Genomic DNA, 27578 nt, shown 5'->3' with positions numbered 1-27578 from the left:
AATAGTATTATGCCATTACAGATCATGACAGGCCATTCCTGTACCATACAAAAGTGCCTCACTGCTTAGCATTAGATGCTGCATTTGCACCCCCCCTCCTCCTGACCAGAGCAGAGTAGTCAAGCCAGCACAAGGTATAACAGAGTGGTTGGACACCAGAAAAGGAGTTTGACAAGGCTGTCACATCTGTTCAATATTTATACAGAAATAATAATGTGTATTGCTGTTGATGGTTTCCATAGTGGTATTAGCATTGGCAGAAGGAGATGTAATCTCAAGGATGCTGATGACATCCCTATTGCTGAGTCTGTGGTTTCTTGTATCTGAAAGCAAGAGGCTGAAAAGTAGGTGCTAAGAATGACAGTCGAGAAGGAGCATATTTCAACAGCATTATTAGATGGAAATGAATATGGTAACCATGTAAGAGAGTTTGACTGCCAAGATTCTGTGGTGAACAGAAATGGCAACCCTCTTTCTGACATTTAAGCCAATGGTTATTAGTATCTTCCATGTTTCATTTTCAGTAACAGGGTTGCCAACAACCAATATTGAAGGATCCTATCGTGCCATGTATTTCTGCAAAGCAGGTAGATATTCATTAGGTGTAGGATATTTTGTCATTACAGTATTGTGAAAGCCACATTTTCCTTTTCTTGACGGGGGGGGGGGGATTTCTGTCAATGGCAACTTTAGCTTAGGGTCAGTCAACTTTCTTGGAAGGAAAGCAGATGCAAGGTGCACTTTGATTTCATTATGATGAAAGGCTTGCTATTGCCTTTAAAAACAACATGTAAATGTTTTTCTACAGAAATGTGCCTTTGATCTTCCAAAAGAGAAAAACAAGAACTACTACTAGGGATTGCCAGTTAATAATTGGGGTGCGCTACCTTTTAACAATCATTCTTTATTCCTTAATTTCCAAAAAACGATATGTACCTGCATATCTGCTCCAGTGTGATAAAGTTAAAATATATTTACCCTATTGTTATTTATTTATTTAGGACTTACATATCATGTCTTATATATGCCGTTGCAGGCAGGCTTACATTTTCAAAACACCACAGAATAGGGAAGCGAAATGGTTTAAAGGTCTATCAAAGTAAACTGAGGAGTAGCAGTAGAAAACTAGACTTGTTCATAATTATGAAGCTTGTTCTACTGGTTATTGACATAGAGAGTGTGCTAGTCTGCACTATTACATATCAATGTAAATAAAAACCAGGCTTACATCTTCTTAAGTAAAATTCAAGTCTAGTCATAAGGCCAGAGTTTCATACCACTTCTGTTAATAACCTAGGTTGGTCTTGCATTAGCTTTATAGGTGGTGAAATTCACCTGATACCTGCAAGTTCTTTACTATAATTCAAGAACTGCTTATATTAGCATGTAGTTCAATCATGAATGCCTGAATGTACAGATTTCAACTCAAAGAGATGAAGATCAACATAGAAAGATGTAGCTACTGTCAAAATGAGTTAAGCCCAGAGTGATGATGATGACAATATCTTAGCCTGTAAGAACATGACAAGTGATTGAAGGAAATATCAGCTGATTCTAGAAACTTGAAGATTTCACTCCTCCTCTATGTCTATATTTCCTGGCAGATAGAGAGCGATGTTGGTATTCACCAGGGAAATTACTATCTACTTTGTTGCTGAAATTTTGACATTGTGTTTGAAAATGAGCTACAGCAAAGAGTTCACTAGAACAGGGTCAACAACCTAAGTGTGTACAATTATACGACAGTAGAAGTGAACTAAGGTTTTAGTTTAGACAAAGATATTAAAGAATTAAATACTGGAAAATAGATTAAAGGCTAGCCAATTTTTTTGGCAGTTGACCATATATGCCTGTCATTTACTTTTATGTTTTACAGTTTACAATGATCTGATAAAAATCCAAAAGGTAGGCAGAACCTTACTTGATTGTTTACTCAACTTACACTAAAGACAAAGTACAAAAATGTTTTGGGTTATTATAGTTACTATTAAGGGGGGCTTCTTTTCTTTATCCTCTAATGGGTTGGGGTTTTGTTCTATCTTTGTTTTGTTTTTTTGCATTTCAGAACTGTACAATAATCTTCAACATAAAATTCAAATTATGTAACCACCCTGAGTTAAACATGGATTCTTGGAAGTAAATTTCACTTTTTTCAATGGACTAAGTACTTAGGAATGCAACGTAAGGAAGATATTCAAATCTTCTTGTTTTTACAGCAACACTTATTTAATAGCTAAAATACACTGTAATATTATTAATATGCCAGGTGGCAGAATGGGATCAGTTTATTCCTTAAAGTATTATTTTATTTTGACTAATCTTGTATAAATTACAGCCCAACCCTATAATTCTGTGATGGAAAAATATTTTAGATTCGGGTACCTGTGTGTGGGTGAAATGTTATAGTGGGATCACTTAAGAGTTTAAGGCTACTCCAGGATGTTGTGAGTCACTAGTACTATGACACCACTATGAAGACTTAATGTGACACCTAAATGCATGAATAAGGGAGTGAGAGAATGGTGAGACAGTTCATGGAGATGAGTACCTAACAGCCTTATAACACAACTTTATCTGAAAATACTAGTTAGTAACATGTTACAAGCAACAAAACAAGAAAGAATTGCTTCACTTTGTCTTGCTTAGGGTACCACTGTAGCTATGCTGTGATGCTACAAATATGTACTACTATTGGGTTGAGAATATTGGTGGGAATGCCTTCCCCTTCCTTCCTTTATAGCATTTTTTTACTACTTTTCAGCTGAAAAGGGTTCTCAGAATGGCTTACAAAGATCAATACAGACTTACAATCAAAAGATTTGAACCTGCCTATACAGTCATACCTTGGAAGTTGAACAGAATCGGTTCTGGAAGTCCGTTCGACTACCAAAACGTTCGGAAACCAAAGCATGGCTTCTGATTGGCTGCAGGAAGCTCCTGCAGCCAATCGGAAGCCATGGAAGCCACGCCAGACACTCAGCTTCTGAAAATAGTTTGAAAACCAGAACACTCACTTCCGGGTTTCGATCGTCCGGGAGCTGATTTATTCAAGAGCCAAGGTGTTTGAGATCCAAGGTACGGCTGTATTCCAGAATATCTGGAAAAGATCTGTTTCAAGTGCCACTTTCTCAGGATGTTTTATGAGTGAGTGCCAAAGGCAGAGCTCGCTCTCTGTTGTAGCAACACAACTGTGGAACCTACTGTTCTGTTCCATTTAGAATGGCTTTATCTGTTTTTATGATTGCATATTCTATTGTTATAACCCACCGTGGGACCTTATGGTGAAGGGCAGGTAACAAGTTTTATGAAATAAATAAATAAAAATGCCTCCTAATAAAGCTCACTAGACTACAGCTGTTGTGATTTCAGTGGTGCAGAGAAACCTATTTATTTCAGGGGGTGGGGAATGTATAGTTTGTTTACATTTTCTCTGTTATTTTAATTATGTTTAATAAAAATATTTTTATTCCTCTAGTCATTTTTTATTGTTTCCACATCAACTTAGGCTGAAATCCTATATCAACTCACTTGGGAGTAAGCCCCACTGAAGACAATGGGCTTACTTTTGAGAAGAAACGTAGAGGATTGCACTGTCAATTTTTATAGAATGAATACTTTAACATATATATAAGCATTCTAAAGGGCTAAATAATTTTCTTGCATGAATTTGTGAAACAATGAAATTTTGATTTTCCACATCACATTAATTCTGCTTCAATTCATTTCACAGAAAAATTATGCCAGTGTAGATGGAACTAGAATAAAGTTCATTTTCCCAAAAGTTATACATTTACATTGCCCAAGTTTGTTGTTTTGTAACTGACTCAGTTGTGAAATTTACGGACAGCCATTTAAATCTGGACTAGGCTGGTAATGGCTGAAAGTTGTAGCTAGCTGACAGCTGTTCAGGGACCTGTGTGCAATGAGTTGGCAATTTCAGTTGAGTCACTATCAGACAAAGTAATGGTAGAAACTGGCATCCTTTATGGCATTTTCAGCAGAAGGGCCAAAGCAGCAATGGGCATGATGACAAATGACCACCTTGCCTCTTGGCCTATAATCAAGACTAGAACCAAGCATTTAATCTGGGCCACACTGTTCATCCGGAGCTTTCCCTGTGACTGCTGGTATAAAAGAAAGCATGAGATCTCTAGCTTAAAGAGAGCTTACAATGTTCAATACTCCAACTTCTGAGCCTCATATGGCCCTGATTTTGTACCCCCCACTCACTTTGTCCCCTGCTCAATTACTCTCCCTTTCCCTAGACTCGCTGATATCTTGCACCAATGCTTTCAGTAGAATTGGTCTTGGAGATTATTGTTTGTTTGTTTGTTTGTTTATAGACATTTATGGAACACCCATGGTATTTCTTCATTTGTGCTACACCACCAACATCAAGACCTGCTGTTTAGGATATTTGGAAATACATTTCTGATAGTTGTGGATTGCTGCGTCAATCCACTAGTGGCTGTATGTGTATGACAGAAGGTTTCTACATGCATGTCCCTAATGGATGGGGAATCGAATGTGCAAATAGATCACATGTGAGTGGTTCCCCTTCCTGAGTATACCGGGTAGTGCATTCAAAGCCCCTTGTGGAAAAGCTCAAAAAAATGAACATCCTGCAGATCAGCAGTACTGGAGGTGGTACAAGAGGTTTGGATTCACTCATTCCCGGTGCCAAACAGCTGATCAGCAGGATTTTAGCTTTTTAAAAGTGAGCTGTGCACACTGTGTTGGACTGGAGCCTGGATTATTAAATCGTCAAGAGTGTCAATTTGGCTTCTTCATACACCTTGACTTCCTAAACTCACCAATCCCAACTCATTTATCTCTTTTATGGAAAAATAACTTAAAACTATTTGTTTCTAGCTAGGATGCCAAAACATTATACAGATTTAGTCTAGAAGGAAGCATGTGTTTAAACACACACGCAAACAAGCACATTTGTGCTTTGAGTTTAACAGCTCATTTTCAGTTTTTTTAAAAGTTTTCTAATTTATCTTGCTGTAAACTTCTTTTATTTAATTAATTCCCTCATTTCACATTTTATAGATCCTCAGTACTACAACACGGAAAACATAACTGTAGATAATACAGTCAGAACTCATTTTACATCAATAATGCGGAAAACACATACTTAGGCAAAAAACTGCAAGAAAATACATTCTTCTCCCACAGGAGCATTGCAGAAATAGAGTACTTGACTGGTGTCTCAAAGAGCACCACTTAAACTTCCTCATAGGAATGAACAGGAATGAATAGAAGACAAAAAACAAAAATATCCGTGATAAATTGTAATGAACAATAACGGGCAAGGAACAAGCACTACTGAAACAGATATCACAGCACTGTAGAATTGGAACCAGAAATCTTGAATAAGCCTTCCCACAGTACTTTGCCAGTCCCACAGTGTACGTGTGTATGTGTGTACACACCACACAGTGCTTGTGGCACATACTTTGGAAAACAGATGTTTTAATTCTATGATCTGTTCAAAATGTTTTATCTCCTCTTCTTACCGTTCAAAAAGAAAATGGCCTTTGCACCACCCAATTATATATGTTGATAAGATGGAAACTATAACCAATGAAAGGGAGAAATTAAATAATTTCTTATTTACCAAATAGAATATACATTGTCTTGATAACGACACATATAAGGTAAATCACTTTGAGGTGCCTCATTGGAAGCACTTTATAAATGTAATAACAACAAAAACAGTACAGTGTCAATTTTATAACTGCCCATGACAGTAAACATACTGATTCCCCTTTTGCCAAACCAGTGTGGCTTAGCTGATCGAGTGTTGTACTTGACTTGGAACTCCTGCTCTCAGATCTGTGTTTACTTGTGACCTCCCTGGATGGTATTGAGCTCTTAACCACTCTCAGTTCCTTAACACTTGGAATATCTGTTAATCTGTTTGACAAGGCTGGAGCGAGAATGCAAAGCACTTTTCTTCACCTGTCCTTGGGTTGGGGCAGCCCAATGTTTCATATCAAGCGGGCCACAAGAGTACTTCAACACAGAATCCACGGGCTGCACAATGCCTTGTCACACATGCAAAGGGTGGGGAGCAAGCCCAAAATTTCTCTCCCTCTCTCTCTCTCTCTCTCTCTCTCTCACACACACACACACACACACACAAGCCCTCGTCCCAGAGCCCTCCCACTCTTTCACAAAGCAGGGAAAGCACTAGCTAAGTTTTGGGAAGGAGGCAGGAAGACTCTAGGTCCCTGTCAGAGCCTTCACATCTCCTTCCCAAAGCCCAATTCCTGACTTACCCGGTCTTGGTAGGCAGCACGAGAGCTGGGGGCATCAAATGTTGCTGACAGCCACACACACACACACACACACACACACACACACAAAAAGCCTTAGGGGCCACGTGCAGCCCTTGAACTATGTGTTTGACCACCTTGCCTTGGGTATAATTGGCATCACAGTGGAGCTGTGACAAAACTCCCACAGATATTAATTACCCTTTGGTACTTTTATATTAGTACCTCAGTGGCTGGTGTATCTCTCTCTTCTTGTCTTTGCTGTTCATTCCCCCATTCCTTCCTACAGCACTTTGCCTTCTCCTCTGGTTTAATCTTCCAATCTCTTCTGTCCCCTTCCTCTCCCTTTGGAGTAGGCCCTTCTTAGTGCACATTAACATGTGTCACGAACATTAATGAACAACTCCAGAAGAAAGGAAAAGAGGAAAGGAAAGGGAAAAAAGCAGTTCAGCACTGCTGTCAGTTTTTAACTAATTCCTGCAGACAGCCCTGAATTCCATGGTGTTGGTTACAGCTGTGAAATCGCGATAAGCTAAGGCCCTGCTGTGTTCTCTACCTTTTCATCAGTTCGTGCATGGCCTGAATGTTGAACAGTCACACCATGTTGAGAAAGACTAAAGTCTTGTCGTAGCCTTTGAAAAGAGAACCTATGTGAACAGTTCCTCTTTTGCAGGGAACAAGCTTCCCAACATAGCAGGTCTATAGTAAAACTGATTTTGCTTAATTAGCTATTCTCAAGAAGGAGGAAAGCTTTATTTAACATTGTACCAAGTTATTTTCTTGTGTGAGTCATATTTTGTAACTCGCTATTATAGAATGCCCAGGTGACATAGCAATCATCAGCTGGAAATATGCATGCATTCAATATGGGAGAGAATATTTAAAAGAAACTGAAATAGTAATGTATAATTATTCTAAATAGAATTATCACTTGCTTAAAGTGATCTTAACCAACATCATATGAATTTTAGAGGATTAGATTAAATATGCAGATGAGAAAAACAAGTTTTTTCACCAGCACGCCACACTTTGGCATTAGTGGTAGATGATTTTGTCTACCTAGGTTCCACAATAACCAAAACCTCTCCATCAATGCTGAGCTGGACAAGCAATGGCTCGCCTCTCTAAAAGGGTATGGTAGAATGTGATGCTAACATCCAATACCAAGATGAAGGTCTACCAGGCTTGCGTGTTGAGCATGCTGCTTTATGGAAGTGAGTCGTGGGCAACTTACAACTGCCAGGAGCAATGCCTCAATGCCTTCCACATGTGCTGTGTCAAGAAGATTTTGGGCATCACATGGCAGGACAGGGTCTCAGACAAAGAAGTGCTCTCCCAAGCTCACATTCCCAGCATGTATCACCCTTACTGATGTAAATCACTTCGAATTGGTGTTTTTTTTTACAATTAACTGTTCTATAAATGTTATGCAATGAATAAATGTTAGTAGGCCATGGAGATTTCTGCAGTGGCAGTGAGGGTGCATCAGATGTTGCAGCTCCTGCTATGAGTTCAAACTTCTCTCTCAAGCTTCAAAAGTGAGATCTAATACTTTCTATGGCCCTTGGGATGTCCCCCACCCCAGGGACCACAGGACTGCAGTGTTAATCAATTTCTATGCTGCCTTTCAGTGCTAACAACAATAAAAATAAACCAGTACGTAATCAAACACAAACCAGTCTCAGCAGAGACTCTTCTATAGCTCCTTCCATCCTCTCTTGTAGGACCCATCTTTTTGGAATTATCTCCTAAGGGAAGCATAGTTGCTGCCAACCTAGCTATTCTTTTGTGCCAGGTAAGGATTATTTTAAACATCCAGGCATTTAATACATTTTAGTGTCATGAATGGTTTTTAGATTTGCATTCATGCAATGAATGCCACATTTAGCTTGGCACTGAGTGCTACCACACCATCAAGTCTGCCTTGCTCAATTTGAATGAAGTTTATAAATTTAGTAGGTAGAACTACAGGATTGAGAGTGAACTAAGGCAGATGTCTGTGCAGCACCCCTAATATATTAGCCTGTATCAACAGGTTTACAAAAAGCCACAAGCTGAAAGCAACAGAGCAAAACACACCATGACAGTAGAACCTTAAGTCAAAGAGATACCATGAATTACTACTTGTGTGAACAAATCATAACATGAAGGGAGGGGGGAACTTAAGTTTTTTATAACTATAAACTTCATTATAGTCAGCAAAAGTGCTTGTCACTGACGTTTAATTGTATTCAGTTTATCTATTAATATTATACACAGATCTGCCAGCCAGTATTCTAAATGCCTACTTTGCCTTCAGTTTTGCCGAATAAGCAATTTAGCTCCCTTCCATTGTGTTCAATGTCGCAGCGTTTGCAGTAGTATTTCAGAGCATTGATTAGTTTGTGCTATGCTAATTTTTAGCACAAAGGGAGAATTGATTTACTTCAAGCTTGGCCTGTCTTAGCACTGAACTGGAAATAAGTCCATCGGAAATATGGAAAATGAGCAGTCACGTTAACAGCTGGATAAATGACTTGACATTTGTGAGCTATAAAGTATTCGATGGATAAAAAGGATTTACCAATTAAAATAAAACATCAACCCTCCCATTATTTAGTAAAGGAAAAACAATACTGATTGTGGATTTCTATATAAACCTCTGAATGGATAGTTCACATAACAGCAGGTAGCATCAACTGTATAATTCAGCCACTACTTTGGGGGCATGCAACTCTGCTTTTCTTAATGGAATACATGTTTGATACATTAATGGCTCTGTTATTTGGTTGCTAGCTATCTGAAGTGACTGGTACCCTGATTCTATGGATAAGAATGGCTGAAAGTGGACACCAAAATGCATTGGCCATCATATCACTGTTACCTCTAGCAGCATCTTATTGCAAGAGAATTGGGACAAGTCTGTTATACCCCCCCCCCATTTATGTGTGGGTTACATTCCAGGTCATCATGCACATCTGAGAGGCGTAGCACCCTCTTCCAGTGCTGAACATGATGCACATATGCACAGTCGTGAATGCATTGAATGCAAGCAAATTGAGAATTGCCTGTACTTTGCTATGTTTTAACACAAATGCAAATTTCTACTATGTTATAGGAGATATATTTGTTGGTTTTCTAGCAGGAGAGTATATAACATACTACATACATAAGTTTCCCCACTCTTGTTGTCTCTCTTATGTACATCCCATTCCAGTTTCTGTTGTTCAACCCTTCTGGGTTTCTAGAATCTGAGCTTGAAAGAAAATCCCAGATGCATGGTCACCTGAAATGCTGCTGGACACCAAGAAAAATATAAACTATTTGTTCAGGTTTCTGTAAAGCTGGTATCTTCAAATCCCTCGAACAGCACAGCCATGCAGAACATGGACTTAATCTACTGTCTGGCAACAGGGAAGTAGGGACCAGACTTCCTAACTGTACAAGAAGGGATGGAAAGCTCTGTCCTGTTTGTTGATAATAGTGGGGTTTGTTCTGCTGGTTCTTGTTTTGTTTTGTATTATTTGCTAAGCAACAGACTGAAGGTCTAAGCAAAGTGAAAGCAGGGCATTAATATTGTTAAGCCTGTCATTCCTCTGTGCAGCGAGATGTTTCAGAACCATGTACAAATATACAAGTTGTGTATAAATGGAAACAGCCAACATGTTACCCTCCAAATGTTGAACTACATCTCCCATCAGCGCCAGCTAGCATGGCCAGTGGTGAGGCCTGATGGGAGTTGTAGGTAAACAACATCTGGAAGGCACCATATTAGCTGCCACTGCTTAAGCACTGCAACAGACTTGAAGGAGCTGGTATAATGCTTAGTTCTTGGGCACAGTAATCCAAGGAAAAGCATTCAGTACGGAGAAAATATGCACGAATAATAAGGGGGCATTTCCTCGGGTCTTCTGGAAAAATGAAACAGTGTAACATTTTTTGCAAGATATTATGAACAAAACTTGGATGTGTTCACACCTATTTTTCGGGGGGGGGGGGGAGTAGTTTAATTTCCCAGGACTTTATGATAGTCAACTGTGGATGCACAACAGTGAGCGATTTACTCCCCACTGTATCTTGAGAAGTACAGACACCGTTATTTGCCTCAGTTCCTCAGACTCCTTTCCTGGGAAAATTATTTTAGGCATAGGTATCTCTCCTACGTCACCCACAGTGAAGACTGATGCAAATAATTCATTTAGCTTCTCTGGATTCTCCTTGTCCTTCTTTAGCACACTTGTTACTCTCTTGCCATCTGAAGGTCCAACCACCTCCCTGTCTTGTATCCTGCTATTAATGGTATTTAAACAACTTTTTGTTGTTGGTCTTTATGGGCCTCCTCAATTTTATTTTTGTATCTGTTATTATCTACTTGTTTGCATGCTTTTTGTGATCTTCTTTGTTCTCATTTGAAAAAGACTTCAGTATTTTAAAGAAAGCCTTCTTGCCTCTAATAGCTTAACTGTTCTTAACCATGCTGATACCTCTTGATCCTGATCTGCATTATGTGAGTTTGTGTGTGTGTATTTAACAGAAGTCTTCCACAATCTTCTGCAAAACCTTAACATTGTTGTTGTTATTTTTAAAGACTGATGCATATTGCAATTATATTTCAGACTTGTCTTCAGAATGCAACAATCTGTGGAAAAAGACATTCTCATATGGCATGGGTTGAAAGAAACAAAATGGCTAAATAGTGCTCACTTGAAGAGCAAACAGCAGCAGGAGGTGTGACAACAGACAACACCCACTGAAATGTAACCACATTTGTGACAAACCACCCACCCAAACCTGGGATTTTGGTACTAACAAGTCTGCACATCAACAGTGTTGATGTATAACCAATTATTTTTATTGGATTAAATGTAACAAAAGCACAGGTTGGTATTCTGATGTGGAAACACTGCATAAAACTTGCATAAAGTTCTGAGATTCTATGATAAATTTTTATCTGAAACCACACTAAAAACATGTATTTAGTATTTCTCTCTGTGATAATCATCAACTGTGATCTGCTGATGGGCAATACTCTACACTGGGCTATACATGTTAGACATTTCATATGATATTGGGCTGAGCCCAGGCATTAAAAGAGGGGCTCGGGTATGTGTAACAACTCTGGCTCTAATTAAGCCATTGGTACCATACCTGCTCCTGCCAACCTAGCAGTTTGAAAGCACGTCAAAGTGCAAGTAGATAAATAGGTACCACTCCGGTGGGAAGGTAAACGGCCTTTCTGTGCGCTGCTCTGGTTCGCCAGAAGCGGCTTAGTCATGCTGGCGACATGACCCGGAAGCTGTACGCTGGCTCCCTCGGCCAATAAAGCAAGATGGGCGCCGCAACCCCAGAGTCGGCTACGACTGGACCTAATGGTCAGGGGTCCCTTTACCTTTTTTTTACCAAACCATATTTTCTTAATTACAGGCAGGCAACATAAGGCTTGCAGGCTGCATCCAGTTTTTCCCAACTGAGACAGCTGGATAAGTTTAGAAATCAAAGCTGAATGAAAAGCAAAAGGTACTTACAGCATATGTAATTTGTAGTGCCCGAAGGGACCCTCAGGCGTTATCTAGTCCAACCCCCTGCAATACAGGAATCACAGGTGAAGAATCCCTGGAAGGTAGACGAAGGAGGTCAACCACCTTCCAAAGGAACCCATTTCACTGTTGAACAAGTTGCCCTGTCATTTTACCAGGAAAAGCTTTTTACCAGAAAACAGGCTGGATGCAGCCACTAGGCAAATCAGTCTCCCTTGCTCTAAGGTTGCCCCAAAATCAACAAACGTTGTTTAGGATGTGAAGCTAGCCATACAATTATACTGCTTGTGGGAATCCACTTTATTGCAACAGTCCTGTAAAATCCACATTTCCAGGTACACAAGATACATCATGCAAAACGTCATTTAATAGTCTAAGGTGTTTTGTGCAATCTGTCATCCTATTGCGCAGATGTTTTTGAGCAAAGTGGCTGTGATAAAAAGAAAACCCACACAGAGAGAATAAAAGTATCCTTTTCACCCGGATGCCAACAGTGGACAAAAATAGTCATATGAATTTGCCTCTAATCTGTAATTTTAACACACAACCTTTTATTTGGTACTGATTAAGTTGATCTCTACTCTTCTTTTCTCCAAAATCCTCTTCTCTAATTGTATTTGTTGCTTGAGTAACAAATGTTCACCAGAACTTTCAATGCTAAATTCTCAGTGCTGTGGTTTTTGATGAGTGGAGAAAGGAAACTACACGGAGTTTTGTATACCAATGGGAGATATTGCATGTAAACCTGAGGAAATTATGCTGGCATTGTTTAAGGAGCTCAGATAGCTACATTTAGAATAGTGCACAGTTTCAGTCACCTTATTACAAAAGGATGTTCCAGGAATGGAGAATGTACAGCAGGCGGTAACAAGATGCATACAGGGATTTGAGGCTCTTAGTTATTCAGCAAGTTATCCTTCAGCAAACGAGAGATTAAGAGGGAACCTCATTAAAGTATAGAAAATTCCAAGGGGAATAGTGAGGATAATTGTTTCAAGGCAATTTGAGATAGTGTCAAATACAAGAACAAGGGGGCACCAACTTTTGATAAAGAAAGAACTTCAAGCAGACAGTTTTTACATAGAGAGTAAATTATGTACTGCAATGAATAAATGATCAAAAGCTTCTAAAATAAATAGCTACAGACCTTTTAGAAATCAGCCAATATGAGTTCTGTATTTCAAAATGTATGCTTCTAAGATCTAAGTTTTTATTATGTTTGTTTCATCCTTTACAGCTACCTAACCAGCCACCTTGCATATTTATATGGATATCCCCATTCTAATCTCAAAAACAAAGACTATCAGTGCAATGGGAAAGGTATTTTTTAAAAGTGGCAAAAATGAAGATCAGGAGGTTGGAGCACTTTCCATGTGAAAAAAGCCTATAGTGTTTTGTGCCTTTTAATTTTAGAAGGAGATGGTTAACAGTACAATCCTATGCATGCCTACACAGAAGTAGATGCAAGTGAACTCAGTGGGGTACCAGGCAAGTAAGTACGTACAGCTTACTGCTGTAATCCTTATCCTACACCAGGGGTCAGCAAACTTTTTCAGCAGGGGGCGGGTCCACTGTCCCTCAGACCTTGTGAGGGGCCGGACTATATTTTGAAGAAAAAAATGAACGAACTCCTAGACCCCACAAATAACCCAGAGATGCATTTTAAATAAAATGACACATTCTACTCTCATAAAAACACACTGATTCCCGGACTGTCTGTGGGCCGGATTTAGAAGGTGATTGGGCCGGATCAGGCCCCCAGGCCTTAGGTTGCCTACCCATGTCCTACACATATCATTTTATTTGTATACTACTTTTCCCTCAGAAGGAACTCAAAGCAGCAACAAACAAACAAAACAGTACAAAACATTATCTGACAATTCAGTAAATAAGCAATATCCATAAAATATATTAATAAGCAAAGGATAATAGAACACACAGATATTTTAGCCACAAAATATACATTTATACACATATTCCAGCAGCCAATATACAGTGTAATGTTCAAGATAAAAATTCCACCCTAGTCAGAAAAAGTCATGAAAAAGTAGTCACCACCAATTAATTTGGTAATTGCACAGAATAAAAATGGCCACCATACTCCAAACCCCAAATCATTCCTGCTCCACCCTCTCACTACACTTTGGTACAAAAAAAGGAGATGCTAGTCACATTGCTCTGCTGGTAGTTGTGGCTTCACAGCCCAGCCTGTAGAATTTACCACCATGGCTATGTTTTACCTTCACTGTCGGAGGCAACATGCATCTGAATGCCAGTTGCTGGGAATCACAAGTGGGGAGAGTGCTACTGCATTCAGGTCCTACTTCCCCACTTCCCAATGGCCACTGTGAGAACAGGCTGCAGGACTAGATGGACCACAGGCCTGATCAAGTAGGCTTTTCCTTAGTTTTTGTGTACCTGGAAGTAAGCCCCATACGACTCAGTGGCTCTTTCTTCTGAGCAGGCTTACAGAGAATTGTTTTAATAAACGAATGAATAATAGAAATCTCTAAAATAAAAAACAGTATGGAGAGAGTGCAAAGAGAATCTCTCTCTCTCTCTCTCTCTCTCACACACACACACACACATTGTGCTAAATTAAGAGTCATTCAATAAAGTTAATCAGAAGTAGCTTCAGAACAGAGGAAACATGATAGGATAAAGCACAAGCATAATTTCTTTAGAGCCTGATACAAATCTGTAGCATGGATCCCCTCTCACATTCATGCCAGAAACTCATCCCATACATACATAATACATTCTGTTGGTGCAAATATATATAGAATCATAGAATAATAGAATTGTACAGTTGAAAGGGATCAAAAGAGTCATTGTCCAACCACCTGCAATGCAGGAATATTCTGCCCAACGTGGGGCTCAAACCCTGACTGGGATTAAGAGTCTCATGCTCTTCCAAATGAGCTACCCACAGTGGCCAATCAGATGATTCTGCTCTAGGTTTCTCTGCCATGGGCAGTCTATGATGTGGAACAAGGGTGGGGAGCTGTATAGCATGACATCATGAGGACAAGAAGGGATAATCTGCAAAACATGATGGGCTCCTGCTTCACAAAACATATAGTTCCACCATTCCAGTATGGGTTTGGTTGTGAACGGTGAATGGCACTTTTTAAATTTAGGGAGGTACATTCTCTGCAAACATTATGCAACTTTTCCATAGTTTGCCAAAAATACTTTTGTCCTAAAACGTTCTTGCCTGTCCTCTGTATGACTTTGCTCCCAAGAAACATTATTACTTAAAATTATAGCTGTTTTTAAAATCACTATAACTATGTTTTGAAATTCCTCTTTTAAAATAATTTATTATAGCCCCTTAAATACATTAGAAAATCCATCCAACTGTTTAGTAGACTTAGACTTAGTAGCTTTCTATAAAAAGAAATTCATATATATATAAAGGAAAATTCCTGGTTGCAAAGATCCAAGTTTGGGGCAAGTACTCTTTGGTGAGAGAACCCCTGCCTGTAGAGATTTAAAATCACAAAATAGGAAGCAAAGCATAGAAATATAAGTCGTAAAACCTTTAAAATATGCCTTCCAAGGAAGTTCCAAAATTGCCCCCTTTAAAAGTAATTTACAAAGGTTCCCTCTCACCCCAGCATAATCTACATTTGGTAAATTAAAAAATTGCTCAATTACTAACTCTTCAAAAGTCTGGCTCATATGCTTTTCCATACATCAGTCAGAAAAGCTGCACAGGTATTAAAAACTTAGCTTAGTTACAAAGTGGTAAACATTATTCATATAGAACTCAAGGATGGCACGTGAGAACCACGTGATTGAGAAGGCGCAACCAGCTCAAACTTCTTCATGCACTGAGCTTCTCAGTTAGACTCCATACAACAATAGACATAATTACCTATTTCCTCCCAAGGTGAGGGCAAGTGACCCTGCTAAGCCTGGCCGGACAGCTACTTTATGGTATTAACCCATTCATGCATTGATTAGACTTAAACACGTTGGTGATATGTCTTACAGGACATGCTTGTTGTGTTTTTGTATATTCTGTTGGAAGCTGGCCAGAGTGGCTGCTGCAACCCAGGCAGATCGATGGGTACAAAAAATAAGTTATTGCTTGTTGCTGTTTCTATTTTAATAAGAAAATTACATTTTCTGCATTTCCTAAATTACACATTGGAACTATTGTACCATGCTGTCAAATACTCACACATACCTTTTCTTTCTTTGTGTTATTTTTAACATAACATCTAGACTCTTCGAAGAAGAAACTAGAAGTTTATCCATCTAGACTCTTTGAAGAAGAGACTAGAAGTTTATCCATCAAAAATTGTTATGTGAGCCTGAGTCTGTGGAAAAAAACATAAATCAGAAAGTGTAACAGTATTCTCTACTACTTGTAGTGGTGTCCATTATGATACTATGTGAATGCCTTTTGATACCATTAGATTGGAGTTGCATGACACATCTGGCATCTTTTTTTCCTTATCAATTACGACAGATACACTAGCTATATTGAAATCATTTTCATCTTGTTTTGTTAATCTAGCTTTTAGTTAGTGCACTGCCTGAACCAGATTGCAGAACGTTGTCTGTTTGAAGAACTGAAAGACTGATAGGTGTCCTTTAACTTCTTTTAAAATTCCTTTTGTTTGAATTTCTGGCATGAGATTTATGCTTTAGAGGCAGACACTGGAGAATGGGGTGTGTATGTAAACTAGGCAGATATTTTGAGACTGTAAATCCTACAAGTGGGCTTCAATGTCCCTTGGTATCAATGTCCCTGGTTATGACAGTGCTTTGTCTCTCCCTCATGCCTAGTTATATAGTAGAGCTGTTGCTTTCAGGTCCTGCTTCTAGGTTTACTGGAGACATCCATTTGAACACTGCAGGAAGCAGGATGCTGGACTTAGATGGAACCTTGGTAAGATCCAGCACACCTTTTTTTTTTTTTTTTTTTTTTGACAGCTTGCCTAAATTCATGGTGAGTTGTGCATACAGCACAACTGTGAGCATGGCATTATGCTTCAACACTGGAAGGAGAATTTACCTTCCATACAACAATAGATTAACGGTTTGCTGTCCTTGTCCTTATTTGAAGTGGCAATGTATTGACAAAAGTGCAAAGAAGATAAATACAATAACATCTGGTCAGCTTCGGGAGATTTATATATCATAGTTGCAGTCCAATGTATTTGTATTTCCAATTTAGATAGTCAAAATACATTAACCCATGTCCCTTTCCCTATTTTATCTCTTCCTTTTAAATTTTTGCTTGAATGTTACTTATTTGCATTGTTTAAAAACTTATAGAAGAAAGCTAAAGCTTTTTTTAAGAAACAGTGAGCATGGCCAGTATCCCACCAAATGGCAAACAACATTTTCCCTTAGACTGCTCCTCTCTACTCACTAAAAACCAGGCTACATAGACAACATCCATTTGCAAGTCAAGACTATGGAAATAGGAAGTGATGGGATAATGTGCCTAGTTCCAAAACTAAAGCTGCTGGGATGTGAGAGTCAGTGACTAGCCTTGTAAATGTAGGAATCCCAAGTTTAAATCTCTGTGGTGGGCTTATCACTGTCATCAGTCTACATTGGGCTGCCTCTTGCATCAAGTAGCTACTTAAATCTGAGCTGCTCATGAATTGGTCAATGTTATTGTTTATTAAGCCCAACTTATATTATGCATACAATACATATAAAAGATTCATGCCCGTGCAGTACTGGACTTTTGCAGCAGCATAATTTTACAGGTATTAATACAAGAGTATTTGTATACAGCTGTGTGAATTGCTGAATGAATCTGTTTGTGTGCTGGTTACTTTAGGAAACCTGTAGTGCATATGGTTATAATATAATAATGATGCATGTAAGTAAAAGAAAAAATGATGAACCAGTAAAAGAAAAGTGCTTTTTGTTGAGATCAAGGAGGGTGATGGGAATTAGAAGAAAAATATATCTGTGTGGATAAGCTCAAGATTTTCTGAAAATTCCATCCCTAGTTAGATAGTTTCCCCTGCTGCTGGCATAGCATTCCTATAAAGTAACAGGATTTGACCATAAAAGTGAAATATAAATGGTAACAAAAATTTAGATACTACAGATATGGATGGTGCTATTATTGTTGTTTTCAAGTGATAAAATTTTAATAATAGAAAATAATGACTACATGGCACATATGAAGTGCATAAGGTTGTTCATTTTTGCTCACACAGAAAACCTTCCCACAGTAACTTGGCAATTGAGGTTGTTGAATACAGCTTTCAAAAAACTCTTCCAGTTTTATGTGTGGAATTGTTACTTAAGATGTAAATTCTCAGTACTGACGGTCTTTTTATGAACAGCTTGGTTGGAAACAATATTTTAAAATAATCTCTTTTAAATATTAGAATAATCTTCTTTTGAAAATGAGGCATTTCCTTCCTTCCCTCCATCCCTCTTTCATACTTTTCCAGCTCATCAAAACTAAGAGAAGGTTTAATAGATGCAACATATTTTCTGATGATCTTTAAGATGCCAAAACCACTGAATAGATGTCAGATTGCCATCAATGTGACTACTGAACAACCATCACAGTTCTGAGACGGAACTTTTGATTATAAAGTAATGTGAACAGATTTCACTTGTCTATATATTTCCATAGCCATCACTTATACACAGCTTATCAGGAGTAGCATGGGGTGTGTGGAGAGATAGGGTAATGTTCCACTTTAAAAGAAAAATATGGGTGAAAACATATTGTGCAATTTCCCCCCACTTTCTGTAAGTGAGTTTTATTAAGAGTTTGAGCAAGCTCTAGTTTACAATATATTCAGAACCATATGTATGCATTAATTAAAGGAATGTAGAGGAGGAGAAGGAGACCTGAGAAAATAACAAAGCAGCAGTGAATGCGTGCAATGATTTTTCATTCTGTTTCGCTTCAGCTCTGCCCCTGCAACAGAGGATCTAATCAATCTGCCGGCTATTAAGTTTGTTAATTGATAATGCATACTAATTAGGCTGTGCGCAGTTACTTAAGAGACTTTGCTAAGGTGATTGTAGGCACAAGTCCAAATGGAGTTTAAAGTATTCTGTGTGAGGTTAAAACCCATCAACCAGAATAGATGGATTTTATATTATAACAGAAGGCACAACATACTCCTAAACGCTTAATGTATTTCACAGCTATCTATTGTTACATACCTTATGTCAATCAAACAATTACATATTAGGACAACCACTACAAGCTGGAACTAAATCATGTAAGTAAAGCGTATATATGAGAGATGTGGGGTATGTGCTGGGCGGATTCAAGCAAAGAGGGAATAATTGATTTTCCTCATTTATTTTGGGGAAAATAGTATCTTACTCTACTGCAGGGAGGAAACAGCCCCTTGTGAGAAAGCCGGCTACTTCTGTTTTATGAATACTTAAACAATGCCACATAAAACTGCCATGCTTTTCTGCCTTTGTTCAACAGGGCAATAAACTAGAAGCTGTAAACTACAGAAACTATACAAACTAATAAACCCAAATTCAAATAGTTTGTATATTAATGCACTTTAATCACATCTGCCAGCTCTTGTACTTTGCGTGGGAGGCACCAATTTTAAGGCTGTTCTCCCTTCCAGCTGGTACTTTAATCTTTGACGCATTCTAATCCTCAATTTAGTTTATCTGATATTTTCTGAACGACGCTACCAGCAATTAAGGCAAGATCTGTAAGCTGAGCTTGCTGAATTAAAGCAAAATACTATTGCTTCACTTTCATTAAGCTGCTAGCTTTTATACCATCTGTTTTTGTTTCATTGTGATTTCACATTTGTGTGTTTTATTCATTGTTGTAAATACCTTTAAAATTTGTAAGCTGCTTTGTGCATCCTTGATTTATTTTTAAAGTGGGATATAAATAATTATAATATAATAAATAAGTCCTCTCTCAAGTCGTACTGCAGAAATAACATCCACAAATGATGAAACCCACCAAGAAAAAAAGCTTCTTCAACATGAGACTTATTTGGAACAATCAGGATTCTTTACTACTGAACAATGCGCTCTGCAGCTAAATAGGGCATGCAGATTATGTACAGTTCCAAGAATCTACCAATTTCAGGTTGACTACTACCCTGGCATTAGCAAGAGTGATTTGGATTACTTTTTCCTTTATTGTGGGTTAGAAACAGCACTCTTTTTCTTTTTCCACATGCAACTCTACACAACTTGCAATCACACAATTTCTCTCCTCCTTTACATGCAACTGTAAGACCTATTTTTCAGCACATACTTTCTCCAACAATTTGAGCCTCACCTTACCACCACCTCCTCTGCCACCTGAATCCCCCTGCCCCATCCACAACACTCATTTGTCAATTTTGTCATGATTGTCAGGTTCATTAAACACAGACACCCATGAATGAGAAAGGAATAACAACTTCATTGCAAAGTATGTGTCCCATCATTATAATTGGGTTGACTGCTTCCAGTTTTAGGCCATCAGGTGAACAGGAAAAAGTGGTTTTCATTTCACCATCTGGTAACTACTTCTTCTCTGAGAGTTTCAGTAGCCAAAAACACAACCGACTTTGAACTAAACACTATCCACAAAATTCCATGCAGGTCCTCCCCCCCCCCAATGCATTTAAATGAACAGATTTAAATATAAATTTTGTACCCTTCTTTAAAGAACTTAAGAAATTGCAGTGTGGCTTAGTACTGAGTATATTACATTTGTTTCATCTGGTGAAGAGAAGCTGTGCCCAAAACGCATGCATGAAACATACAAAATACTCTTACATAGAGCTCTCACATCAAACAAACTGATTAGGTCCATTCTGCTTAAAATAAGGAATACTACAATAGCAGGTACTTCCAGACTACTCACTGGAGCCAATTTAAATAACTTATAATTTTTCTGCTCAAAGCTCAAACTAACCTGGCCAATTTCTGTGGGATATTTCCCGCCTCATATAACCAATACATTTAACTCTGATTAATGCATGAAGGGATTAAGACCATAGAGTAAACTGTCCTGCCAGACTTAGTTAGGTCACACACCCTCACCTTTTGATTTCAACTAGCTACGTAATTTAAATTGTACAAGTTAAATGCACATAAGATGTGATCAGACTGCATTAATATCATACCTGTTTTAAAAACAGAACTGAACTGAAGATAGCTTACAAAGCAAATTTAAAACCACTGAAATACAGCAAAAGCAGCATTTAGCTACTAAAAACATAACGAGGAAGAGAAACAGCTGAAGAAAATATTTAACAATAAACATATTCATCTGGCCATAACATACTATCAAAAAGGGGCTGGTTCAGATCTCCTAGGCTAGGGAGTTCCACAGAGCTGGCGTCACAGCTTTAAAAGCCCTCTCACATATTCCCACCAACTATAGGAACTATCATCCAGGTTTGGTATTTACATTTTCTTCTTAGTGTTAGTCATAGCCTATGAAGATAAGAAGACTCTTCCTGTAAACCAGAGAACGCTTCATTATAACAGCCTGGTATTTTGCTCTTATGTAATGCTGGTGTAGCACATTTATGGACTGGTGGCAAGATTGTCTTAGGAAATGAAAATGAAACCAAGGCCTGAATAGCTGGAAGCAGGTATGTTTGACATCTACTGATCAAGTTCTTCCATTTACCGTAGATACTTTTGTGATAGCCTTTGACAAGATGCTGCACAGTAAGTAACATCCTCCTTATGAAATAACTTTAATAGTCACTCGCATCTTAGACATTTTGATTGCCACTGAAATCTCTCACACAGTATTGTCATAAGAGTCTGTAAAGCTATGTAAAGAGAAATATCCATGCCTACAGATTACAGACCTTCACCCTTCTACATAGCATCTAAGGAGCATTTCTGAACTACTTGTTTATTCTCAAAATCAGAGAGAAACCTTTGATACTGAGTTGTGCTTTTCTGCTGATATTTAATGGGTTGAGAGCTTAGCACAGGGGTACAAAAACTGCAGCCCTCCATGTTTCTGTACCACAACTCCCAGCAGCCCCAGCCAGCATAGTCAGTGATCAGGGATGATGGGAGGTGTAGCCCAACAACATCTGGAGGGCCGCAGTTGTGCACCCCTGGCTTAGCAGCATTACTCCATATTCTTTATTATCTGTATCAAAGCCCCCAAAGGTCGACTTTATCGCAATCTTAGCCTCGTACCAAAAATTGTGCCTACCAGCTCAGTAAACACTGAAGGAATATCTTACAAATTAGTCAACACCACCAACATTATCATTTCCTCACTCTTCATCCAAGGAACTCAAGGAAGCATACTCACCCCCATTTTATCCTCACAGCAATCCTGTGAGGTAGTCTGAGTGATGGTGAATGTTCTAAGGCACCCAATGAGTAAGAATCATAAAAAACATATCATCAAAGATTTTTCATGAAGTTATCAGTTACGCTTAAAACATCCGGGCAACTTAAAGTGCAGTAGATTTGCCAGAATACCATGTGATACGACCAAGATGGTATGAAACAAAGGATAGGACAAGATTCTTCTCAAACAAGTTCTCATATATTAGCCTGCTACACTTTCTGGACACCTTGTAAAATGGTCTAAGTACTGAAACATTGCCTTTGGTTTTATCACTGGGAGTTTTCAGGTTACGGCTTTTTGTGGAACAGAACATTTTCTGAGTAGCTACTGCTCAATCCATGCAATTTCACCTTTCTATTCAGCAGATAGTAAGTCAATTCATAGAATCATAGAATCTTAGAGTTGGAAGGGACCCAACGGTAACCTAGTCCAACCCCCTGCAATGCAGGAATCTCAGCTAAAACATCCATGGCCTTCCAACATCTACTTTAAAACCTCCAAGGAAGGAGAGTCCACCACCTCTCAAGGTAGTCTGTTCCACTGCCAAACAGCTCTTGCGGTCAGAAAGTTTTTTCCGAATGTTTAGTCAGAATCTCCTTTCTTGTAACTTGAAGCCACTGGTTTGAGTCCTACCCTCTAGAGCAGGAGAAAACAAGTATGTTCCCTCTTCCATGTGACAGTCCTTAAGATACTTGAAGATGGCTATTGTATCTCCTCTGTCTCCTCTTTTCCAGGCTAAACATACCCAGCTCCTTCAAGCGTTCCTCATCAGGCTTAGTTTCCAGACACTTAATCACATTGGTTGCCCTCCTCTGCACACGTTCCAGCTTGTAACTGCATTTGTGAAAACACTTGAACTTAAACACAAACCCTTTTGGATAGATCAAGCTTTAAATAGTAGACAAATGCCTTCACATCTTTCTGAATTCTAGTATTGTCAAGATCTTTCAATTTGTGTACCTGTAACCTCCACATACTGTTTTGTGGTTATCCTTTGCTGTATCAAGGTCTACCAAAGGATTTTTGGTTTTTAATATTTGCTTCAAGCTTGTTTGGTAGCTTGACCACTCACTACTATGCCTACTTTTACTGTGAATTGTCTGATATCTTCAGATACCCAACTCTACCTCTCTTTTAAATTGGAATCAGTGAAGGCAGTGAATGTCCTGTGTGAGTGTCTGGAGATCGCTGGGGGATAGATTGAGGTTGAATCCTGACAAGACAGAAGTACTGTTGCGGGGGGACAGGGGGTGGGCAGGGGTGGGGGATTCCCTGGTCCTGAATGGGTTAACTGTGCCCCTGAAGGACCAGGTATGCAGCCTAGGAGTCACACAGCTGTCCATGGAGGCACAGGTCAGTTCTGTGTCCAAGGCAGCTGTCTACAAGCTCCATCTGGTACACCAGCTGAGATGCTACCTGCCCACGGACTGTCCCGCCAAAGTGGTACATGCTCTGGTTATCTCCCGCTTGGACTACTACAACACGCTCTATGTGAGGCTCCCTTTGAAGGTGACTCAGAAACTACAACTAATTTAGAATGCGGCAGCTGACTAGTGACTGGAAATGGCCACCAGGACCATATAACACTGGTCCTAAAGGATCTTCACTGGCTCCCAATATGTTTCCAATCACAATTCAAAGTGTTGGTGCTGACCTTTAAAGCCCTAAACGGCCTCAACCCAGTATACCTGAAGGAGCATCACCACCCCATCATTCAAGCTGGACACTGAGGTCCTCCTCTGAGGGTGGTTCTGCTGGTTCCCTCAGTGTGAGAAGCGAAGTTATAGGGAACCCTCCCTGAGGAATGCCCTTCCTTCAGATGTTATGGGGATATAACTACATAGGTTTTAGAAGACATCTGAAGGCAGCTCTGTATCGGGAAGTTTTTAATGTTTGATGCTTTATTCTACAGAGTATAAACAATAAAATTATTATTTATTATATTTTTATTATCATGAAGTGAAGAACTGAAAGATTCAAAACATAGTTGGACGCATATGAAGCTGTGACTAAATCATTTTGTTAAAAGAGAACTAAAAAGCAAGAGTTTATTCTCTTAACTGATTCTCTGAATTAGGTAAAGAGTAACAAGAGTGTGCTTGCTTAATTTTATTTTTTATCACCTCAGAATAACTGCATACTCTCATGTACACTCGCTCATGCTGTAGTTTTAAGGATTATAATAAAAAAAACCACTTCCCTTATATTCAGTGAGTAAACATTTGACTCATTATAGGTATCACAAAGTCCAACATCTCCAAAACTTCCTCCATGTTCACCTAACCATGACATGCTGGTGTAAATCATCTTGAGGGCTCAGGTGCCATGGGACTCATTTTTTTGTGTATGCTTTTGTTGCAGCAGATTAACATGGTCAGGTTACCACTATGTAATTATATTAAAATATGTACCAGTTCACTTCTCAGTGCTCATGCTATCTTGGAAAATGTATTTATCTTTTGATAGCTCTGAGACTTACAATTACATCACTGTGTATCTCTAAGTGTTAAATGTATTTGTCACCATACTTATAGACATTAATTCTTCTGTCCATTCATCTGCCTGTCCTTATTTTGTGGGAAATTAAAGCAAACTTCCTCTGAGACATTCAAAAATGATCTGTAAGCCCGTCGTGTGTGCTATTTTTTCACACAATAACTTTGTGTATGCTGTTTCTTCGCAATGTGCCAAATATGGTATCTTTCCATGAAAACACATGCAGTCACCATCATTATTATTTTTAAAACTTAATGTAAATATTCAGGTATTGATTCATTTACTTTGAATCAAGCATGTCTGCAAGGAACATGTTTGTGCTGTGTGTAGAAGTAATATTTTGCTCCAAAAATATCTTAATAGAATCACTTCTATTCAACAGCTTCATCATTAGGAACATGGGAAGCTGACATACCAATTCAAACAAGTATAGACAGGCAGTGGTTCTCCAGGGTTTCAGGAAGGAGTCTTTCCCAGACTTACCTAGGACCTTTTAAATGTTAAGCACATGCTCTCCCACTGAGCTACACCCCTTCATTGTTGTTGAAGTAAACACTTGTACAATTTTTATATATTTCCACTACATTTTGTTTTTGAGTTTGTTCAGCCATTATTTCCTTTTGATTAATGCACAGCACTTAATAGAATTCTAAGCAGGAACAGTCGTTGTACAAATAGCAGTAGATAGGGTTTATAAATAAGTATCAAAAGCAAAATCTGAAAACCAGAATTCCAAAAACACAATATACACACTTTATATCTATTCTGAATTTCTAACTGATGCATGTAGTTATTTTACTGCAGTTGTGACACTTTCCTAGTCACAGAGGCTTTTTCATTCCAAGTTAGACAAACAGTGAAAGTTATAGCTGTAAGGTCTAAAACATGCAGGATACCTTTAAATGCATCCTGACAAGAGAGCTGCAAAGAAATATTGCCAAGTATTTTTATTCAAAGGCCAATGGCTACATTTTTTTAAGAAAAGCAAATTCCCCAAAAGTGAAATAAATCAAAACAATAATGGGTCTCATTCAATGCATTTTCAGATTAGGGTCACTCTCATTGTGCCTAAATTTGTAGAGCCAACTAGGAGAAACTAGGATCTCAACAAATCCATGCCCCCTCTCTCTAGTGTCTACCCCAGTCTAGTCTGTATAGTTTCTCCACAGCTCTGTAAGATCCTGTGAACTTCAGAACTCAGCCAGGATTTGTACCTCGGTTTCTCACATTCAAATAGATCCTCGAGTCCAGTGTTCCTCAAACCATTTTTTTAATGGACCACTTGAAACTGTTAGTCTCAGCAGACCACTATCCTTTTTTTCCTTCTGCAATCCAAAGCACTACTGTATTTAACTCATAGCTCACAACCTTGCCTTTCTAATGCAATGAATATACCCCTTTTAAAGCAACATTATGTGAAGTCATTCTCCATTATGAGAGAGAAAAATTAATCAAGTACAGATATTCTTAGCAGTTGTACAACCTTTCCATAGATCACCTGAATACAGCTCACAGGTGACTAGTGATCCATGGAACACAGTTTGAGAATCTCAGTTCTAGACACTTTACTAGTTTGGGCTTTCAGTGGACATCTTAGCCTCAGGGAACACTTCTTCTCCATGAAATATTATTTATCTGCAAAGCAAGACTGGTATTACATCATATGCTGGAAAGGATTCTGTGTACCTGAATTGCCACAGTTTGGCTTAGAATTAAAAACAAGAGAATAATTGGGTGGGGGTGCATTCTGTCTATAATTTAATGCAGAAGACAAAGAAAAATTATTAACATTCAGCTTAGTGCTCCAGTGTGAACTAAATTATGTGGATTTTAAAATACAAAAATGAAGATAAATGAATTTCTCTCTTGCCAGCCATCACACATAAAATAAATGTTTTCCCCTAATATGATTCTTGCTGTTTAGCATGTTTCAGACAAAAATAAGTTATGGTGCTAAAGACCTCCTGAAAGAGCATATTCCGTGTTTTATTTTTCACATTTTTAAAATAATACAAAAATATGACATCAGATCCTTTAATATTCATTCTCAATTTCCATTTGTATATTAAACTGGTTAAAGCAAATACCAGATCTGTAGCACAAAGGCATTCTATACAATTACTGCAAAAGATAAACAAGTATTAATGTATAGTAAATTCCTACAGTTGTATCCAAAAGAACATCTATGCTGAAAAAGTGGCAAACAGGGTAGTGAGATTTTAGCACTGAGAAACACATGACTCATCCTTTGAGCTGCCTAGTTTGGTAATCACAGACTTTAGACTTACTGGGTTAATGAAACATTTTAGAATGTGTTGTGTGTTAGTTCACCAACTTCTAAATGTGGGAAGCCAGCCCTGCTGCACTTGCAGACCCTTCTGCTCTCTCTGCTGAGAGGTGCCCTGAATTTCCACCCCAAAATCCCACCCTGGCAGCATGACTTTTGCTTCCAACAACAAAAGTACATATCACTCCCCAGTCCATGGCTCAATACAGCTGAGGACACAATGGAGGCCCCTCATCACTGGAGTAGTCTCAAGATTATTGTACTGACACAATGCTGTTCTCTCTGTCAAGTACAGAGTAGAAGGGAGCTAGAGAGCTCCCTTCTACTTCCTGTGACACTGCTTTAACTGCAGCAGTGTAAAGCTAAACATGAACCTTAGAACTGTTTAATTTACAGTGCAGACATTTTAAACGGGTTAGAATTTCAGATTGACAGCCTGATATGAATGGCCTCATATAGGAACTATGGGTGTATTTCTTTATCCCCATCCATGCTGTCAAAACTGACTCCATGATGTGAACCCCAACTGCCTCTAGGGGTGTACTGTCCATCACTACAGCTGCAGTGAGCTGGCAGTGATTCCCACAAGTATACTGGTTTCAAAAGTGTTGCCACAATTGTAGATATATCTGCTTAATAACTGCAACTGAATTCATGAATGTGTCAATTCACATGTTCTCCAGTAA

General features: G+C 38.7%; 1 long non-coding RNA gene across 6 annotated transcripts in view; it reads right to left on the bottom strand.

Moving 5' to 3' along the window:
* Positions 1-27578, bottom strand: part of LOC310660075 — a 129945-nt gene that overhangs the window by 65080 nt on the left and 37287 nt on the right. The window contains exon 3 of one of the 6 annotated variants that reach the window (XR_014503124.1): positions 11789-11845. The exons of 4 other annotated variants lie outside the window; for them this stretch is intronic. This is a non-coding gene — a long non-coding RNA (uncharacterized lncRNA). Of the gene's footprint in view, positions 1-3014; positions 3098-11788; positions 11846-27578 lie in introns of all 6 variants that reach the window. One more of the 6 variants, XR_014503125.1, reaches the window with a different exon arrangement.

The sequence above is a fragment of the Podarcis tiliguerta genome, assembly GCF_965153285.1.
Source record: "Podarcis tiliguerta genome assembly, chromosome: 11".
NCBI lineage: Eukaryota > Metazoa > Chordata > Lepidosauria > Squamata > Lacertidae > Podarcis > Podarcis tiliguerta.
Note: the sequence above shows the minus strand (reverse complement) of the source record. Positions and strands in the feature narration are given on the sequence as shown.